Here is a 22,358-nt window from a genome sequence, read left to right as displayed (position 1 = left end):
TATGAAAAGGCCCTTCATGTGTTTTTTACTTCAAAGAGGTATAGTGATGATTGGTTTTTTATTATAATTTACCATTTATGAAGTAACTACAGTTTTAGTTGGAAAGATGATTCTTATAAAAATGTAAATGGTAATCACATTTTGTTGTATAAATTCTATGCTTAAAAAAGGGGGCTTTTTGGATGATCAAAGAACAATTATAAGGTAAATATTAATTTTTCAAAACTTTTCAGTGGAAATAATTATTTTCCTTAAATTTTAATGAAGATTTTGCTTAGTTTTTAAGGCTGATGGTCACTTTTAAAAATTAATGGCAATGATACTATTTGAAGTATCTTTTGTGTGTATAGAGAATACCTTATGTAAATAAAGTCACTGTGTTAAATAAATACAAACGTAGTTTATTTGGTTTAATATAAACGCCCTGCTAAGATTCTTAATGATTGGCCTGCAGCTGAGTATGAAATCCCATGGTTACTGAGAATCCACTTAGGCTTAGTGGATCCTATGAAATGAACACCACTTGATAACCCCTATTTTTAGTACTGAATGATGTTAGTATGTGGAAGATCTGGGATTTAAATGATGTTTGGAACAAAGGGTCATTTTAGTTCAGATTTTACCTTGCTAGATGTTGCTAGATATTGGCAATACAAATATAAAAGGAAAAAAAAAGTCTCCCAACTTGTCCCCCAGTTTTCTGCATGTGGGTGGTACAGGTGATATTACTTGTACACAGAGATCATAGTTTGAGATAATTTGAGTACAAGAAGACACAACAACTGAATCTGAAAAAACTCTTAAGAGACACTACCTGAGATAGGTCTTACAGGAAATAAGCTAAGAATTTAAAGAAGTGGAGGGTAGGGCTGAGGATTGACGGTGGAAGGAGCAGGGCGGAGAGGAGTGCATTCCAGGGATTCGGCAAAACTTGTACAAACAAAGTAGCAAGAGGAGGAATACCAAGACCAAGCAAAACCGAGTAGCTTTTTTGGCTCGAATGTAAAATGAAAATATGTAAAAATTTACATATGCAAATATGTAAAGTGAAGTCATATGAATTACGTCTGGAAAGGCAAAGCTGGAGCTTGTGATGATAACCTGTAAAGGGCTTTAAATGGTAGCCTAAGGAGTCTGTATTTTATCGTGGAGACAATGAGCCACAGAAGTTTCTTGAGCTACAAAGCATTGTGTAATACTAATTTGGCATCTGGGTGGACTGATGGGTGAGAGATGAAGCAGAGAAGCCAGTTGCAAAGCTTTTCTAATATTCCAGATGAGGGAGATTGAGGGCCAGAAATAAGATGGAGATGGCATGCTTAGAGAGAGGGATCAATGCAAGAGGTGCTGTGGAGGTAAAAAGCAATAACACTTGGTAACTAACTGGATTTAGGGGATGAGGGAGACTGAAAAAACAAGGATGACTCAGTGGTGCAAACCTATGTGGTGACCTTATTTAAATAAGGGAAATTTGGAGGAGGGGTGAGTTTAAAGGGATAAAATATGTCTTACTTGGACAAGTGAGATGCCTCTAGGACACCCAAATGTAGAAGTCCTGCAGATAGCTGGTAATGTGGTGCTGCAGCTGAAGAGAGAGATTGGATATATAGATGATTATTTCTGTGTAGAGATAAGAACTGATGAGATCATTGAGAGGATGGGGGGGAAAGAGAGAGAGAGAGAGAGAGAGAGAGAGAGAGAGAGAGAGAGACAGACAGAGAGAGAGAGAGAGAGAGAGAGGAGAAAAAAAGGGTAAAGGTCTGGGACAGAGCTTTGGTGACTTCCCACAATGAAAGGGTGGAAGATGATCTACAAAGAGACTCAGAAGGAAATGGTCAGATAGGTAGAAGGAGAACTCAGAGAAAGCAGGGTCACAAAAGTCAAGGGAAGAGTGTGAGGAGGAATGAGTAATAGGGTAAGAAGCCCCAGAGAGGCCAAAAAGGATAAGGACTGAGATTTGGCAATGAAGATTCTATTTATTCTTTGCTTTACCTCCTAACTACCCTAGAATGGTTTACCTCCTTATCTTTCATTTTTTAAAAAAGTTCACTCATGATGGAAAATGCTATCCATATCCAGAGAAAGAACTATGGAGTCTGAATGCAGATTGAAGCATACTATTTTCTCTCTTTTTTTGTTTTTGTTTTTTCTTTCTTTGTTTTTTCCCTTTTGTTCTGATTCTTCTTTCACAACATGGCTAATGTGGAAATATATTTAATATGATTGTATATGTATGGCCTATAACAGATTGCATGCTGTCTTGGGGAGGGGGATGGGAAGGGAGGGGGAAAAACATAGAACTCAAAATCTTATAAAAGTGAATATTGAAAACTAAAAATAAATACATAAAATTTTAAAAGTCCTGTACAATCAAGAAAACTTGATTTGCCACCATTGATTTTCTCACCATTGTGAGAATTGCATCTCTTAGCAAATCTAAGACTGATGTTAGAATCCAAATGAACTGGCTCTACTTAGTACTTAATGGTCACTTAGTCAGTCAATAGCATTTATTAAGTACCTGCTATGTGCTAGGCACTATACTAAGCTATCCTCTGTAAGATCTTAGAAATGAGTTTCTATTCAATATACTGATGTTCTCTAATTTCTTGCTGCCATTTCCCTAATTGATCCTAAGATTTTACTGTGCTATGTGATAAGGGAGTTAAGGCTTCTGGTTCTCATTGGCATACATCATTTGTTTTTCAGAACCCATTGTAAGGTGATATACCTCAACATGTCTTTAATGATGTCTTCCAATCTCTTAATTATTCCTTTAGAAAGTAGTAATAAACATAAATAAGCTTAAAATTAAAACCAATCCCCCTCAGTCTCTGTGAAGACTGTCTTCACAGCATGTCACTAAAACTCCCTCATTTATTTGGTTCCTGAGTCATCTAGTTCTTTCAAATAATTCCCCTTTTCATTAGTCTGTGTAGCTTCAAATTCCTTTAGCATTTCCTTTTTCAGGTTACATTTAAAAAATGCTCTGAGCAAAACAACTAAAATATCAAATTAATTTGATACATCAAGAAATGGAATGGAGGCCACAGAGGCAATTAGTGCTGAAGCCTGGAGCCACATTTATGAAGCATTTGGACTTTTTATCCCACTCTAATTCTTTTCTTCATTTTCAAGCTGATACAAAGAGTTTTAATGAAAATGATACCTATTCTGAGTAATGTACTCATTTAATATTTGACTTTATTGATAGTAAGTTTGGTTGTTACTTGATTTTGAAGGCTAGATTTGGCCATAAGCCCTAGCTACCTCTCTTGCCTATCTATTATTTTTGCAGGAATTCTGTGCTATGTCTTAGAAGAGGCCTAAAGCATGTCTAAGGGAACAGGAAGTGAAAATTCATAGCTAATTTCAGTGGAACTGATACGTTGTATTTTTTCACTAGAAAGGAATCCTGTACACTTAAAAATCATAAGATGCTTAGTATTCTAATTCTTCATGGTAAAAGTTTCTTCTTATTTTCCCCTCATTTTGATGGTTTGATAAATAGACTCTTAAAAACTTTTTTGTTATGTTGTTTTGCAATTGAATAAATACAAAATTACCCATGCACTAGAAAAAGAATATATTAGTTTAGGTTAAACATATGCTTTATTATCTGCCTAATTCTGTCATTTTCAAAGCCATGTTGAAATCTGGACATATACATGATCAGCATTATCCTTAATCGGAGTATCTAATTATATAAAAACAATAATAATATGATCATCTGGTTATTTCATATGTAGTTTTCTATCATTTTCATTCCTTTATATAGTACTAATATTTTAGTTCTAGAGTTACAGTAATTTATTGTGTTGACTACAAGATTAGGTTGTTTGCTACCAAGTGTCATTTGCTGATTAGGTCTTGACAAGCAGCCCAGTGTTTAGTAAACACTTTTTCTAGTAATCCAATAGCATTATAGTAAGGAGCCTGATGAGAGGGCTGAGGGGAGGGTGCTAGCAAGAGAATCTTCATATGTCCTGCCTGTACAAAATCATCTAGGCAGGAGAAGGAAGATTAAGTACAGGGAACAGCAAGTAGGCCAATTTGACCGAAATTAAAAGTCCATGAAGGGGCCTGTGAAATAAGCCTGGAAAGCTGGTTGTGAAGGTTAAGACATTTTACCGCTGTGGGGCGGTCAGTTTCTTCATCTGTAAAATGAGAGAATTGGAATGATTGGGCCCCTATGTTTCCTTGCGTTTCCAAATTTATGATCTCATCATCAGCAGGCTTCAGCTTGGCAAGTTTGTCTTTGACTTCTGACAAAATTCTAGAACACAGTGCTAAAGCGATAACTTGTGAACATTCAATTGTCATCACTATTCTTTCCTCAAGAGCATGGTTTATCCATCATTGTATTAAGAAAACAGTGAATGGCTTTTAAAACTGCTGGGTTTGCAGTTTGCGAGTTCACAATCTCTGAAGGTCTGACTTCCTTTATTTTTTCACAGAGCCTTTGGAAAGGGTGGAGATGAGTTGAAAACACAGTCCAAGGAGCTATGATTATGGTTGACAGATTTGAGGCTCTGAAAGTCAGTATGGGCAATCCCACCAGGAATCAGATCCTACCACTGTGTATGTCAAAGGTACCTGCAAAAATAATAGAAAAAGGGACAGCTAGGTGGCGCAGTGGATAGAGCACTGGCCCTGAAGTCAGGAGTACCTGAGTTCAAATGTGGCTTCAGACCAAACACTTGACTTACTGGCTGTGTGACCCTGGGCAAGTCACTTAATCCCAATTGCCTAAAAAAAAATAATAATAATGGAAGAAAAGGGGTGCAAGGAGGTATTGGTATCTCATGGGGACCAGAACATGATCTAGATGTAAGTGGTACACGTTCTGCATGACAGACAAACCAAAGAAACAGCTACCAAAGAGATTGAGCAAGCAAAGGCCCAAAATAAGGACAGATTTATTATGTGCACAGATAACCAGCTTATCACCAAAGGTAGGAATGAATGGATTGGCAATTGGAAAGAAAATGTCTGGAAAACAAGTAAAAATGAAGATGTTGTTCACAGAGACCAATTCACTAAGCTGGATAATATGACTCAGGACATAAATGTTGAATGGAAGTATGTATCTCTTATTCAAAAGTTGCAGACAATGCTGAAGCTCAAAGATTAGCCAGAGAAGCAACTAGAAAGAAGTGAGAAGACTCAATCAATACTTTGAGATGGTGAAATTTAGTTTAAAGTGTCATTCTCTTTAACCCTGCAATCTCCAAAGCATTTTCTCTTTACCCTTACCCCCACCTCCTTATGTTGGAGTTGTCTTCCATGGCTATCTTTGGTAATTTTTTTTTCTTCATATCTTTTCTCAATTTTTCTATGTGCAATTTTTTCTTCAATAATATAAAGAAAAATAGTATGTACTGTAAATATACTATAAACAACTGTAGAAATTTTTCACGGGTACTAACAATAAGAGAAAGGCAGATATTCTCATCTCTGTCATATCCAACTGAATTCTAACCTGCTCAACTCTTGCTCCAGACTACCTAGAAACCAATCCAGGACTGCTTGACTGCTCACATGACTTAGGGTAATGGGAGTCACCAACTTTTCCTTCAGGAAAAATGAATTGTGAAACAAACTGTGCCATCTGTGCTTTCTAAGGACTTCCTGGCTTTACCATTTGCCCTGCTTGTATGCCCTACAGTATTCCAATATCCTCTGACCTTCTGACAATATAAAGATGCCTGTCTAGGACATGCAGTTTGCCCCACTGGTGCATTCTTATGATTTTTAGGACTTAGAACTTTTAAAAGTCTTTTCATTTACTCACCAACTGAACTCTCTAACATGTTGTCTCTCCCTCCTCCTCTCTCACCCCCCCCTCATCCCCCTCCACCCCCTCTCCCCTGGCCATTCAAGTGTGAACTTGACCATTAACTGTCTGTAATTATCTTCCATTCCCAGTACTGAGCATAGCACTTGGAACTTAGTAGAAATAGAAATTCAATAAATGTTTTTTCATTAAAAGCAAAAGAAAACAGTGAATGGTATTAATAATTCATTCAACAAGCATTTATTCAGTGAGCACTCACTAAATACCCATGATAGTACGTGTTAGGCACTATGCTAGGCATTGGGAATACAAGACAAAAATAAATTCCTGTAAATTTTGCTGCAGTGGAGTAAGGAAAGTATGTATCGCGCGTATAGCGGTTATAATTGCTCTTACTGCATTTCTTCGTGCCTTCCTGTAGCCGTGTTACTTAATTTTGATGAGATGCCAACTATCCAAGTCACATAGAAGGGGAGAAAGAAGAGAAAAAGGGAGGAGGATGGTATTAAGGGAACAGCTACTAGGTCAATCAATATATTTGACTGTAAATTTAAAATCCCATTATGTGGACCATGGGTTTGGAGCATGGAAGGAACCTCAGAGACCAGCTAGTGCGACCCCTTTTTTCTATAAATGATAAGAACTTAAGGGACTTGTCCAAGATCACTTAACCTCCCTTTTCTCCCCCAAATGCATATTTTCTACCCATTCTCTCGAGTCCCTGTTAGATGACTAAGTAGCTGCACTAAAAGTATTTGGAAAGAACCTTAAAGGTCATCTAGTCCAGCTTTAAAGACGAGAAAAGTGAGACGTTAAACATTTTGCATTGTTGTTGTTCAGTCCCATCCAACTCTTCATGACCCCATTTGGGTTTTTTTTTTTAGCAAAGATACTGGAGTGGTTTGCTGTCTCCTTCTCCAGCTCATTGTACAGATGAAGAAACTGAGGCAGAGTTAAGTGACCTGCCCAAGGTCACATAGCTAGTGAGTATCTGAGGCCAGATTTGAACTCAAGATGACGAGTCTTCCTGACTCCACCCCTGGCACTCTATCCACTGAGCCACCTAGCTGCCCCTAAAGTTACACAAAAAGTATGAGGCAGAACCAAGGTTTGAATTCAGGTTTTCTGACTTGAAATGTCGTATTCTTTCTCATGTCATACGCTAGATTGCCTCCCTAAGGGATGACTAATTCTGGGAATTTCGGGGACCGTAGCAGTTAGTGGGGGAGATAACTTTGGGCAGGTGAACCTTACTAAAACTCCCTCTTATCATCCCCGCTTACTTTGCTGTTTGTTTCAGCAGCTCATATAGCCTTTCTGCCAATCAGTCTGTATGTACTTACATTTAAGAACAAAACAAACCAAAAGCCAGCTAAATATTTATTTCAATTGAACTAAAAACCAAAATGAAACATCTTATTCCCGTGAACTCAATTGTACTTATAAATGGACTAATTATTAGAAGTTAGTGTGTGTTGCTTTCTCGTGATAGTAGGGAGAGTACCCAATCTGGGAGTTTCTCTGGACTTAAATCAAGAACACCAAGATGACTAGGTATTATATGTTAATTATTCAGTCTTGTAGGTTTTAGGATGATTCTCTGGTTGGGGATGGTATTCTTGGGTAAGGGACAAGAGGACTAGGGAATATAAGAGTGGGATATGTAGCTGGAAGACATCTTTTGGCTTCATATTCTGGATCTGTGTGTAAGCTTGGATACATCACTTCTTGTCTCTTGGCTTCAGTTTCTGTAAGTGTAAGTTCAGGAGGTTAGACTAGATGACCTTGAAATATCTTTCTAGGTCTGTGTCTCTCTCTGTCTGTCTTGACTTGGAATGACTTGCAAACCCTTAAGCTTTATATAGGTGCTAGACATTATTATTGTTATATGATATAGAGTTATTTTATGATAGACTCTTTGTATTCAGTTGCCAACATTTTGAATTAAAAATTCATTTATAAATTCGCTGGTTGGAACTTGGTCCATATCCTTACATAACAGTGTTGTAAATGATGGTCAGGTTCCCAGGCCAGCTTTGCAAAAGTATCTTACCTATAATGTAATCATACTAATGTAACCAGAGAGCTTAGCAACTCTCATATCTAGAGGAGAAAGTGCTTGTGCTACCCTTTGCTTTTAATACTACAAGGACAAGTACTGCTAAGCTACCTGTTCTTTCCTCAGCCTAAAAGCCCTCACAGTTGGGAAAAGTTCCAGAACTTACTCTAGAAAGGGCTACTCAGAGCTAGGCCAGAATTTTAAACCCAGAAATTTTAAGAGGTTCTCACCCTTTCTCCTCCAAGAGATGTCCCTTAGTGCAGCTCCCCCAGGGACAGATAATGCAGATTCATTTCAAAGATAAGCCATTTTTTTTAATGGATGCTGTGCAACCCAGAGAATCTGTGAAATGCAAAGACCAAGCAATGTGACCATTCATGGACAAACTTTAACCTCTGGCCTGCCTCCCATGAAATTTATCATGATGACCTTGTCCATCAGAAGATACTAACCTGCAGTGTGATCTGTTCACCCGTTATCCCCTTGTGCTTCTGGGAAGTGACTGACATAGAATTAAAGGGGGTTGGGAAGGACTTTCTATGGAAAGTAGGATTTCAGCTAGGACTTGAAGGAAACCAAGGAATCCAGGTGTTAGAGGTCAGGAGGGAAAACATTTAAGACATAGGGAGACAAATAATAAAAATTCCTGGAGTTGGAAGATGAAATGTCTTATGTGAATAGTAAGGTTGACTGATGTCATTGAATCATAGAGTATGTGGTGGGACTACAGTGTAAGAAGACCGAAAAGGTAGGAGAGAGCCAGGTTATAAAGGTCTTTGAATACCAAACAGAGGATTTTATATTTGATCCCGGAGGTGATAGTAAGCTCCTGGAGTTTATTGAATGGAGAATGGGCAGTGACGTGGTCGGATCTGTGCTTTAGAAAGGTCAGTTTGACAGCTGAATGGAAAATGAACTGTAGTGGAGAATGACATGGAAGTAGGAAGATCAACCAGCAAGGTATTGTGATAGTTTAGGTTTATTGTGATAGTTGGGGTAATAACAGCCTGGGTCTGCATCAGGGTGGTGGCAGTGTCAGAGGAAAGAAAAAGGAATATAGGAGAGATGTTAGGAAGGTAAAACTGACAGGATGTGACAACAGATTGGATATGAGAGGTGAGAGAAGACTGTAGTCAAGGATAACATCTAGGTTGCAAGCCTTTCTGCTTAAATATATCCATTCTATCCATACCCCCCATCTGAAATTCTTTGGGGTTTTAGCAAGCTAATTTTTTTGGGATACAGCTACTCCTAAGAGGTTGTGTCTATTGACCATTTTAAATTTTATGTTAATTACTCTAATCACATCAGTCCTAGTTGAGATCAGTGAGTTTTTATTTTCCTAAAGGATAATGGACAGATGGTTGGGAGGGGGAATAAGAGGAGTAGAGAGACAAAAACTTTCCTGTGGACAATGGGTGAGTCCACTCATCTAAAAAGAAGGTACTTGGCACTAGATGCAAGATACTAATTCAATAGATTCAAGATACTAATGACTGCCATCTAAGTCTTTCTCATGGTAGTAGGGACAGTACTCAATATGGGAGTTTCTCTGGACTTAAATCAAGAGTACCAAGATGACTAGGTATTATATGTTAGTTATTCAGTCTTGTAGGTTTTAGGATGATTCTCTGGTTAGGGATGATATTCTTGGGTAAGGGACAAGAGGACTAGGGAATATAAGAGTGGGGTATGTAGCTGGAAGACATCTTTTGACTTGGTTACATGACTGAGAGCTGGTTATGTTGATTAAGTGAGACTAGTTATATAATGGGTCTTCCCATGTAGATTCCCTGTGATGTTTGAAATGGGTACAGGTTAAGAGTCTATTCAGAGTATATAAAAATGAAACCTCTTTCTTTCAGCTTTTCATCTAACTAGCTATGTAATTTGGTGATGTAATCCTGCATCTTACAAGATGTTCTGAACCTATTTTTCCTCATCTATGAAATGAACAATTTAGATGATGTGACCTCCAATGTCCACTTTAGCTGTCAACTATCTGTCTGAGACATTGATGTAAAACAGAATCTGACTCTCAGTCATCCTCTATCTTTTGGCTCCCCTGAATTCCTTCCCAATCTGTCTTTGTCTAAGTGATTTGTAAAGATTAAAAAAAAATGAGGATTAAGGAAAGGCCATTATTAGCTTGGCGATTAAAAGGTTGAAGGGTGTGAGAAGGAAGAGAGAGTAGACATGGAGAAAATGGATACAGATGGATTTTTTTTCTAAGAGTTTGGTTATGTAAGGAAGAGAGAGATATTATGACAGTAGCTTGTAGGGATGGTGGGGCCCAATGAAAGATTTTGTTCTGTTTTGTTTCTGATAGTGGGAGGAGAATGAGCCAATAAAGAAATTGAAGATTAGTTTGGGGGGTGGATAATGACTTGGGGACAATCTCTGGAGAAAACAAGAGGGGAATGGGATCAAGGTTACAAGTATGAGGATTGGCCTTGGAGAAGAGGTCACTTTTCCATCAGAGAACAGAGGAAAAGAGGAAAGAATGAGGGATGATATTAAGGGGGTTTTGGTATGCTCATGGAATATGAGTTATTTTTATTGACATAGGAATCTTCTTCCCCCAAAGACTGTGAATAAAGAAATTGTGCAGAACTAAAGATATCATTGTTTGCTTTCTGATTTCACCTGCTTCACCAAGTCTTCTTGGCAGTATTGAAATTGAGACACCTTTCTACTTTAGTTAATGTGACCATGGAAAGTGGGAAGGAGAGAGGATAATTATATATAGTTTCACTTACCATGCTTATTTAATGCTTATTTTTTTTACCAGATTTTATTGAATTTTTCAAAAAGCCCATTAAACAAATTTGTATGTAGAAATGTATTTTTATGAGGTAGCTTATATTGCCACTTTGAGCAAACATTTGAGAACTTTCAGATTTTTCTTTCCAGTATTTTCCAGTTCTTCTCTGCCAAATGTTGATCCCAAATTTTAGTATCCCAATTCAAGGAGTCAAAAGTAACCAAGTAGATACCATGTACCTGGTGGCTATGATGGACTTAGCATTGTAGGGTCCTACAAAAGAAGCATTTGACATAGTAGCAATGCCTTTAAAAAAAACCAGACTTGTGATTTCATCTGTGCATGGAATTTCCATTATGGAAACTCCCTGCACCTATGCTGATTGGCAGCCCTTGTCTTATGGGTGAAGTGATTTAGGGTCAACATTTAGAGCCTCTCACTGTGGCACTGAGAGATTAAACAACTTGCATATTGCCATACCACCTAGCATGTGTCGGAATATTAGAGGAAAAAAACTTGAACCCAGTTCTTGGTTAATCCAGAGTTTCGAACCTAAGTATTACGCTTTGCTAATTAGGTCCTTAACAAACTTAATTTAGGAATAAGATAATATATACACATGAAAAGTTGGAGAACAATACAAGACACAATGTTTAATGAAGTGCCAAAACTATGTGTCAAAATGTATGGTGCTGACAATATATTGCTGTTCTTGGCATTCAAAAAAGAGGGAGATCTCATTGCTCCCACTTACAATTTTTAATTTAGAAATTAAAGTGTTTATTGGATTAGGAATCTTCAAGGTTCAGTTTTGTTCTTTTGTATTAAGATCATTAAGCAAATGAGTCATTTTTACAAACAATGTTTTAAAATTTTAAATATTATGTAGTTACTTAAATTGGGAAACAAAGTTGTCTAATTAACAACTGTTTGCCCCCTGAGGGCAGGAATTTTGAAGCATCTAGTTTGAATGTAGCAAAACATATGTCTAGTTCTGAAGAACCGAGTTGTAGTTCTTTAATACTGCATGTATTCCTTTCTTAAACAACTGTTTGTTGAACACTCACTCTGTCACTATTTTATCTACTGGGGAAGAAAAAGATAACATCTCTACCTAGGTGCCCCATTGCTGCTTCAAATTTAACATGTTCAAACTGAGTTTACCATCTTTCCCTTAAAACTTTTCTCTTTCTCCTGCACCTGTCCCCTGTATCTTGATTTCATTATTTTTGTCTTTAGCAACATCATTCATCGAAACGCAGAATTTAGAGCTGGTGAGTTCTTTGTACTACTTGCACAATAATCTTTCTAATGTATAGATCTGGTTATGTCAGGAGTTTTCAGTGGCTCCCTATTACTTCCTTACTAGAGTTCAAACATCTTTGCCTGGCACATAAGGCTGTCCATAATCTGGTGTTATGTTATTATTTTAGCCCCATTTCCTATCATTCCCTTCTATATACTCTTCATTTAGGCCAGCTTGGTCCACTCTTTTTCCATGAACATGCTATGCACCCTCCCGCTTCCATGCTTTTGTTCACTGTTTTCAATATCTAGAATGCCCTTCTTCCCCTTCTTCATTTCCTGAATTTCCACCTGCCCATTAAAGCCAGTCTAAATGCCTCTTTTATGAAGCTTTTCCTGACCTCACCATTTTGTAATGACTTCCTCCACTGGACTTCACATAGCATCTTACTTTTGTTACTTGGTAATACACTTTTAAAATGTGATGTTGTATATCATCTCCTTCTTATAAACTCTATGAGAACTGGAACCTTGTCTTATCTCAACCTTTGGGTTTTTTTTTTCTTTAGTGCCTGGCACAGTGCTCTGTGCAAAGTCCGTTCTTAATGAATGCTTGTTGGCTGAATGAGTGAATGAGATATAATCCTTTCCTTCCCAGAATTTATAATTTGTTACGGGAAATAAGACATGTGCACAGTCAAAGTAATACAAGGTGGGGTATGATGTTTATACGAAAGATACAAAACCTTGGCAATGACCCTTCTACATGTGATTTTTTTAATCTGTAGAATGATTGTGGAAAATTACGTAGGTATTGAATTTCTTATTTTCTCTCTGATTAATCTTTCTCCTTTTGCCTTCTAGCATGGTGGGAAAGCAAGTTACACTTCCTGGTTTCTTCCTTCTTTTCATTTTCTTCTATGCTTAATTATTGTGTTTGCTTTGTTAATTTTAATTTCATCCTTTTGTTTCTTAATCAATGCCTATCATGCATGTATAGTAATCCATATTTGCCTCATACACTTACTATAAGATCTTTTGGAATGTCCTAGGAACCCAAAACATTCTATTTAGGAACTTAAAAGTAAAATACCTGGTGTTATTTTTACAGATTATTTTGGGCTCTTCAGGAATTTCAACTATTTTCTAGCTTCTCATTTGTTATCCAAATGTAATGGAAAATACAGTTTTTGGAATATATTTCAACTTTGTGTTGATCAACACAAAGAAAATAATTTCTTTGCTTTGAAATTGCCAATTGTGTCCTATGCACAACAATTTACTGTTATTAAATCAAAAGAGACTGTGCCAAGGGAATGTTGCTAATGCATTTTTTCAATCTATCTGGTACAAACTGAAAATATTAACTGTAATGGTAATAATCTTAAAGTTTCCATTAACTACTGCTTGTCTATTGCTCAATTATAATGGAAGACTATGTGGCAGTCTACATAAATAATTGATCAGTTCATTGTGATCCTTTTTATTGTAATTAATATTAAAAGAGAACATAAATTTCCATATACAGCATAACCAGTGTAATGTTTAAGGAGATACCAAACTCTGTATGACTATGTATTATGAAAATTTTGTTCCTAGAATTTTAATATGATTGGAAGAATATGGGACTGGAAGTTAGGCTCTTAATTTGCTATACAGTATAGGGCGAGTCACTTAATACCCCTAGACCTCAGCCATAAAATGGCTAAATTACCTAAAATTTTTGTAACTCTTAAGAATTTATGTTTGTATGGGCTGATAAGATCCTTTAGAGCTTCAAAGTCCTTTGAAAAATCACTCTGTGAGCAGAGAATCTTTTCAGTTACTAAAATAATAATTTTTCATTCCAGTATAGTTTAGTCAACTTTCTTGATATTTTTATGGCTCTGTGATCTTATTGACATGGGTACCCATCCAAGAGTGTATATTGGAAACCATGGATATCTCTTTATCCAGTGCAAATTTTCCATGTACATCTTCCATAGAGTGTCAAACCAGTGAACCTATCTGCTGACATTACCCACAATCCTAATTCTTCTCTGACTGACAGACACTTAGAATCAATAAAAGAAATGGAGGTTTTTGTTTCATGAAGATGCTTGGGTTCATTAAAAGTCATGAAATGATTTCTCAGGTACAGTTCAGCTTGTTCTCTTCTTCTTCAATTTTGGTTCCCGATTTGTTGTCTATCTGCAGTGGATGTTCAAGAATTCTTATGGACTAGCTCTATGAGCTATCTGTTCAATTACATGTCATTATATGGGCAACAAATATTCTATATCCTTTGGGATTTTTCCAGTGTAGATATTAAAATGAACTCTAAGCTGAGATTCAAGTCCAGGTCTCCTGATTTCAAGTCATTTCCTACCCTCTTTCCAATTTCATACTTAAATACTTTCAAGTATTATCTGACACCATGGTATATTGAAAAGAAAGCTGGACTTGGAATGAAGACGACTTGGATTTGACTCTTACTTCCCAAATTAGCTATATGACCTGTGGAAGATCATTCAATTTCTCTTAGCCTTCATTTCCTCAGTTGTAAAATTGGTATAATAATAATACCTACTATAAAGGGTTGTTGTGAGGATCAAATGAGATAACTTATATAGAGCACTTTGCAAACTTTAAAGCACTATAAAATGTTATTATTGTTATTATTATTATTTATCTCACTGAGCTTCTTATAAACTTGTTTTTCCCTCATCCTGTTCTTATTTTATAAGCTAACATTGTTTATAATTTTCCATCATTCTTCTTTGTAAATTTACGTTCAAAACCAGTGTTTTCCTTGGTTTCTATCTTTCCACTTGGCAAGGAGATAAAATATTTGCCAAGTGTGGTTGTCTCTTGGCCCTTTTGGCCTACTCCTTAGAACAACTGATTGGTTAAACTTCCTTAACCCAATATCTTCTCTTCTATATATTTCCCCTTTAAAACACATCAATGGCTTTTTTAAACAGATCAGGTTGAAACTGTTTACATTTATATGCCACATCATGCTTCCAACTTTATTCTTTCATCTTGTTTGATGTTGATTTTGATCTTTGCACTAAGAAGTTGATGGACTGTCTGTACATAAATACTTAATTTTGAAATTATTATTTTAGTGAAAACAACAATACCCTCTCAGTATATAATCTGTTGGACTTTTTGTGATGTTATTTGGTGCCAGGCCCCTGTCCAATTACTCCCAATGCTCTATTTGAAGAAATAATTTATAACATATATGTGTAGTTTCTATGTAGTTTTTAAATATTTTCCCCTGTATTTTTCATATCCCTTCTATGCCCAGCTTTGTGCCAAAGTCAACAAGAAATCAAGATGTTGATTTAATTCAGAAGAATTTTTCCAACCCTCATTCTCTTTAGTAGAGATAATGGCACATAACTTTCAATTATCTTTATGGTAGTCTTTTTACAAATTCCCATTGTGCACATTGCAAAATGAGATGGCTAAGTGCCTTGAGAAATGACTTTTCTTATTGCTTTTGGATGAACAACAAAACCAACTCTTCTAGACTCCTTTATTTACTTCTCCAAGGAACCTGTGGACCATTCTTCTATTTAGTTGCAATCTCCTTTAGTTTTCTAGTTTCATGTGTAGTGAGAATATCAGTTTTGTAGTTAAAGAATCAAAGAATCTGAGAGTTGGGAGGGATCACAGAGGTCATCTAGCTCAACTTATACTTGAATAGGAAATCCCTCTACAGTATCCCTGACAAGCTTTTGCTTGAATAACTACAGTATTTGGAGATTTGGGACTTTCCAAGGAAGCTTATTCCATTTTAGGATAGTTGGAATTGTTATAAAACATCTCTGACATTAAAATCTAATCTGTCTCTTTCTACACTGTATCTTCTATCCCATCCTCAGCTTTTTCCCAATTGTGCCCCTTGGGATTGAGCACAAAATGTCTAATGTCCATTCTCTTCTTCAGGATAATCATGCCAGGCCTTTTTTTTTTTAAATCTTTAAGTTATTGATGATCTTTGTTTTTTTTTTTCAATTAACAAGCATTTATTTTCTCTCCTCCTATCCTCCCTCCAAATTGGGAGGGGGGGAAGAGAAAAAAGAACACTTGTAACAAACATGTAAAGTCAAGGAAAACAAATTCCTTTTTTGTTGATGTCCAAAAATATAAATTCTATTCGGATATTTAGTTTATCACTTCTTGGTCTGTGGTAGGTGGCATGGTTTATCATTGTTCCTCTGAAATCATGGCTGATTATTACATTGATCAGAGTTCTTATGTCTTTCAGAATTGTTTGCCACTACAGTGTTATAATTGTATAAACTGTATAAATTTCACACTTTATCAGTTCATACAAATCTTCCTAGATTTCTCTGAAACATTCCCTTTTATAGTTTCTTATAGCCTAATTTATTCAGCCATTCCCCAGTTGATGGAATCTCTTAGTTTCCAATTCCTTGACACCATAAAAGAACAGCTACAAATATTTTTGTGCATATATGACCTTTTTTTGTCTGTCTTTGATCTCTTTGGAGTAGAGTGGTGGTATAAACATTTGTTAGATGCTTACTATGTGCCTGGCATTATGTTAAGCGCTAGGGATACAAATACACATAAAGACTGATACACTCCCTGCCATCATGTGAGCTTAAAATCTAATGGGGGAAGACAACACAAGAATGGAAGCTGAAAAGCCAGGGGTGGAGGGAAGGTAGCTGGAATAGGAGGATGCTGGAGTCCAAAAGCAGTGCAGCTGGTCACAAATGAGTCAAAGGGTAGATCCATGCAAAGTATATACCAAATAGTTTCTGGGGGCATGAGAGAGCATTAATAAGTGAATGAATCTGGAAAAACCTCTTGCAGAAAGAGGCACTGATGAATCTAAGAGGCACAGGTGAAGAGGAGTGTTTTCTGAGCACTGGGTGAATAGCACATGTAAGCATGAGTAATATAAAACCAGTCTGGCAAGATAGGTTGGAGCCTGATTGCTTTGCATTTATTTTGCATTTACTTATGTACATGTTGTATTATAAAAGGTACTTAGAAATGAGACACCCCCCCCAAGCAGTGTTATTATATGCTGAATTTCTTTATTCTATTTTTCTATTATCACTAAATTGTCTAAAGGTATCTTATTTTTAATCATGGTTAAAGTCATTATTGGGTTATTTTAAAGAAAAGGTACTTTCTGTCATAAAAGTTGATTCTAATATAGAAGATTAGGGTATGATTATAAGGAAGCAAATTGGAAATTTCATGAAGGCTGCTGAATGACTCAACAATCTCGTTGTAATATTAAGATAATAGAATTATAATGTATATTTAGATTTGTGGGAGTACAAAAGCCTCACAGGATATATTCTGCCATAAATCAAGGTGACTTTTAATTCTGACTTCGTTTAACCCCAGTGTACTCAATTGTCCTGCAAAAGAACAGTTCCGTGTCTTTCTTGGCATATTGTACACTGTCATTATATACAATATGTGATTTGTAGGCATGATATACCTGCTAAAAATAACAGTCCCTACACTCAACACCAGGATCTCTAAGGAGATTTTGAAGGTAGGTCTCCAAGCTAGTTGCCAAGTTTGTCTAGATTCCTAGAATGGAGTACAGGATGGCCAGACAAGCCAGCAAGAGTGTTCCATGAGCTTTTAAGGGACTTCACTGTCAGCCTCTCTCACATTTCCTCATGGTCTCCCCCTTTCAAATCTTTGGGAAAATGGAAAGTAGTTCCTTCTTAGCCAAAGCCCAGGTACCCTGTATCCAAGAGGTAGCCATGAAAGCGTGACCTCCACAGGAATTCAAATGCATTTTTTTCTGTTTACAAATGCATTATGTGGATATATTTAAGACTTTGACAAGGTGCAGTAGCTGGACATCAGCTTTCTTCTTCCAGATAAAAAAGGTGCATAGGAAAGGTAAGGAGTGAAGTGGTTATTCCAATGAACATGTTAAGTGTTAATGTACTGTCACTGTATCATGATTTCAGATGGCTTCTACTCACCATCCTTCTCTCCAGACCAAAGTGCCCCTCCCTAGTTACTGCCCCTTTGGGTACATTTTCCCCTTTTAAAATAGAACCTCCTTGAAGGCAAGGACCTTCTTTGCTTTTGCAGGGAGCCTTTTCGGTCCTTAACCTTAGTATCTTCCCTCTGAGAGGATCTCCAGTTGATCTTCTATGTATCTTGTTTGTGCATAGGTCTTTGCATGTTGGCTCCCTCATTAGATTGTGACCTCTGAGAGCTGGGACTGTTTTTAGTTTTGTATTCTAAGCTTATTAGCACAGTGTCTAGCACACAGCAGATGCTTAATAAATGTTGATAACTAAAGGAAGAAGACTTTTGTTTTAAAGATCTTAGGATCCCATTTAAAAATAATTTTATCTGTAAGATATCATGAAAACATTACTACTGGTTGTACCAGAGACTGTGGGGCTAATTTCCACAGAAACAGATACCAGAATTTATATTCTGTTCATCACATATATATTTAAAAAACTTGTGAAATCACTACAGTCTCAAAATAGAAAAAAGAATTGGTAAATGGTCTTTATTTTAAAAACGGTAGTCACTTAGCCCTAGAATATTTTAGAAGCTGGAATAAGAAATCTAATGACACGTCTTTTGTAATGTTTCAGTTTTTACCACAAGGATTTCTTGTGTCCTTCCATTACCTCTTCTTATCTGATACCCAGCCCATCATCATTAGCCACCATCACAGTAGGTTGGTTCCTCAACTGATACATATTACTAACTTATTTGGAGTATGAAGTATGAAGAAAAATAGAGGGCTTACTGAGCCATAAAGTAAAACAGGTCATAGTTTTAAATTGCCAGCTTAGTTTTCTGTATATTAGACTAGGCTTTCACTTTCCTATATGTGTTTGCATATACAAATAGTTAAAACAAGAGAATCATGAGAATCTTAAGACCCAGGTGTTATATATCCATTCCTTTTTTTTTTTTTTGCTTTTTTAGGCAATTGGGGTTAAGTGACTTGCCCAGGGTCACACAGCTAGTAAGTGCCAAGTGTTTGGTCTGAGGCCAGATTTGAACCCAGGTCCTCCTGCCTTCAGGGCCGGTGCTTTATCCACTGCACCACCTAGCTGCCCCTATATGTCCATTCTATTGGCTATCGCTATCACCTCCTTTAAAGAGGCAGCTTGCTGTAGTGGATAGAGAACTGGCCAGGATGACTAGTGTTTAAATCCTGCCTGACATATCCTGGCTCTATGACAGTTGTCATTTAAAGACCTCTCAGCCCTGCAGGAAGCTTTTTGCAACTAGAACTCTCCAGGGTGTTCCCTGTACTAATTGCAGCAGAGGTCCAGTCCTAATACCCTATCAACTTCTTCATGTACAATAAGTAATAATAAAGTCCATTTTGTACTTAATTCACAATGATATTCTAAGGAGCATGTGTGGGATGATTTGGGTGTACTTTTTCTAAAGTTAGGGAGATTAAGTAGCTTCTGGAGATTGATGTATTGATCTGCTTCTTATAAGGTAGGAGGTTTTTCTACCTTATGATGAGATGATTCTATATCTATTAACATGTTTTTTTTGGGAGGGGAAAATGGGTTATATAATTACAAAGCATCCTCATCAAAATCTTTTTAATTTTCAGTATTTGCAAATTTTCTTGTTATTGTTACAAGTGAATAGCATTTCATCATTTCCAAGTAATTAGCAAAGTATTGTTTATATCAAGTTCAGCTTATTCAGTTTTCCCTATCATTTGGATTTATAAATACGTGTTGTGTACCTAGAGAGTCCGCTAGGTGGCGGAGTAGACAGAGCACTAATCCTGGAATCAGGAAGACATCTTCCTGAATTCAAATCTGGCCTCAGACACTTACTAGCTATGTGACCCTGGGCAAGTCACTTAACCCTTTTTGCCTCAGTTTCCTCATCTGTGAAATGAGCTGGAGAAGGAAATGGCAAACCACTCCAGTATATTTGCCAAGAAAAACCCAAATGGGGTCGCAAAGAATCAAACATGAATGAAACAAGTAAGCAACAAAACAAAATTGTACCTAGAAAAATATAGTATTAAAAGTTTAACATACAAAAACCCTTAGTGTGGGGCAGCTAGGTGGTGCAGTAGATACAGCACCAGCCCTGAAGTCAGGAGGACCTGAGTTCAAATCCAGCCTCAGACCAGACACTTGACACTTACTAGCTGTGTGACTCTGGGCAAGTCACTTAAACCCAGTTGCCTAAGGGGGGAAAAATAATAATAATAATAATAATAAGAAGAAGAATAAGAAACCCTTTGCTTATATGTCGATCAGGTGCAACACTAAATAGCATTGACGGTACCTTACTGCTAACTCATGTGTCTTCTCTTTTATTTTGAAGGTCTGCTTTGTGATACTTAGAGGGTTGGACCTAAAGCCTGCCATAGAGCAGCTAGCTGTGATTTAGCCTCAATGACTCACCAATCAGGAAAATGCCAGTCAGCCAAAAGTGAAAAGGACAGAAAGGCTTTCAAGACATCATCACCGGTAGCCAAATAGGACCATTGGCCATAACTGCCAGTGAACAGTGGGCAAGAGCCAAAATGATTCCAAATAGACTTCTGAAAATTATATATTCTTTGGGTATTTTTAGGGTACCCTTGTCAGACATTGGGCAGAACTTGCCAAGCAGAATGACCTGGCTCCTCTTCCCAGCCCCTGGACTGACCAGTAGCTCTCTCTCCTCCCTGTCCCATGACCCCTGGACTCCCTTGCTGCATTGTAGCTGGATAATGGACTACCTGGCTTAGCAGAGTTCAGAGACAACTTTAACATGCTAATGACAAGTCTTATGGGAAAGATTCTCCATTTATACCACAGTCTTACCAGCTGAGCACTCATCGCCTCTCCCCTAGATTATTGTAATAGTCTCCTAATTGTTCTGGTTGCAGTCAGCCCTTCCCTTCTTCATTCCCATTCTCCATACAGTTGCCAAATTTGTATTCCTGAAGCACAGCTCTATGTCACTCCCCTGCTCAAGAAGCATTAGTGACCCCCTATTGCTCCTAAGATAAATACAGACTCCTCCTTTAGTCATTTAATGTCCTTCACAATCAGGTTCTCCCCTATCTTTCCAGACTGATGACACATACTTGCTATTTCCTGTTCATGACATATCATCTCCTTCCATGCTTTTTGTATAAGCTGTCTGGCATTCCTGGAATACTCTCCCTCCTTATCTTCGACCCTTGGGGCCCTTAGGCTCCTTCAAGGCTCAGCTCAGATGCCATCTCCTCCCTAAGGTCTTTCCTGATTCCCACAGTTATTAGTACCTCATCAGTATGTATTTATTGTCTACCACTCTTGTGCTTATTTATCTCTGTACATGTTGTATCCTCCAGCAGAATATAACCTTTTTGAAGGAAAGGGCTCTCATTTCTGACTTTATTTCCAGTGCTTAGCATAGTGCCTGGCACATAGTAAATGCTCAATATCTACTAGTTAAGTTGAATACAACAGAATAAGGAAATACCCACATTGTCCTTTGCATTGGCTAGAGTACAACTTGGTACTCAATTTAATTTAACTCAACAAACACTTTTAGGAGGAGCATTGACAAACTGGAGTTTGTCCAGAAGAAAATGACCCAGAGTGGTGGGGATATTTGAAATCATTCCATATGATGATAAGTTAAAGGAATTGGGGAAGAAAAGGCTTGTGAGAATGTGGTAGCTGTCTTCAAATATTTTAAGGCCATCATATAGACGGTGGAGTCCACTTATTTTGTATGACTCCAGGGAACAGCACTAGGACCTAAGATTGGAAGCTAAAGGAAAGACGGGTTTTTTTTTTCTCACATAAGAATTGACTTCCAATATCAATTATAGTTTTTCCACTGTGGAATGGGATGATGCCTTAACAGGCAATTAATTCTCTGTCACTGGAGAAATTCAAGTCTGACTTTGCCAGAATATCCTAAAGGAGATACTTACATTGAGTAGAAAGTTGAGAGTGAGCTCAAAGGTCACTTTTAGCACTGATTCCATTCTTCCTAGAACACCTTAGTGACAAACTAGACCCTATTACCAAGTCAAATAATTAAACCATTTTATCTCTGCATTATTCAGCATAAGCTTGTTTTACTGAGTTTTTCAGCTTGGTCCAGGAGGGCTAAGATTAGGGCCAATAGATGGAAGCTACAAGAAAGAAGATTTTTCAATATAAGGAAAAGCTAACAATTAAAACCATACAAAAAGATCATTCATTATCAGTGTTGCTTCAAAATTGCAGTTCCTAAATGAAGACTAGATGTCTGTCCATCAGGGGTGCTACAAATGGGAGGCCATGCTTTAGGTAGTGTGTTGGCCTAGATGAATTCTGAGGTCCCTAAGATATTCTTGTCATGCCTGGGAGGGCAGAGTAAAGGTAGGACTTCTTACTAAGCAAGAATGCCTATGTTACCATTTTCCTAGGATAGACCCAACATTTCCTAAGCTTTAGGGGAAATATTATCATTCCCTCAAAAGGGGAGGGGATGTCAAAACAAATCTGTGAAAC

The 22,358-nt window shown here is 37.2% G+C and overlaps 1 protein-coding gene and 1 pseudogene across 9 annotated transcripts in view; both read left to right on the top strand.

Moving 5' to 3' along the window:
• Positions 1-22,358, top strand: part of DGKH (diacylglycerol kinase eta) — a 226,951-nt gene that overhangs the window by 99,746 nt on the left and 104,847 nt on the right. The gene's annotated exons all lie outside the window — the stretch shown is intronic.
• Positions 4,478-5,185, top strand: LOC144454810 (ribonuclease H1-like; annotated as a pseudogene).

This window comes from Phascolarctos cinereus, unplaced genomic scaffold (assembly GCF_003287225.1).
Source record: "Phascolarctos cinereus isolate Bilbo 61053 unplaced genomic scaffold, phaCin_HiC Scaffold_7;HRSCAF=346, whole genome shotgun sequence".
Classification (NCBI taxonomy): domain Eukaryota; kingdom Metazoa; phylum Chordata; class Mammalia; order Diprotodontia; family Phascolarctidae; genus Phascolarctos; species Phascolarctos cinereus.
The sequence above is the reverse complement of the archived record's forward strand: the minus strand, read 5'-3'. Positions and strand labels throughout refer to the sequence as shown.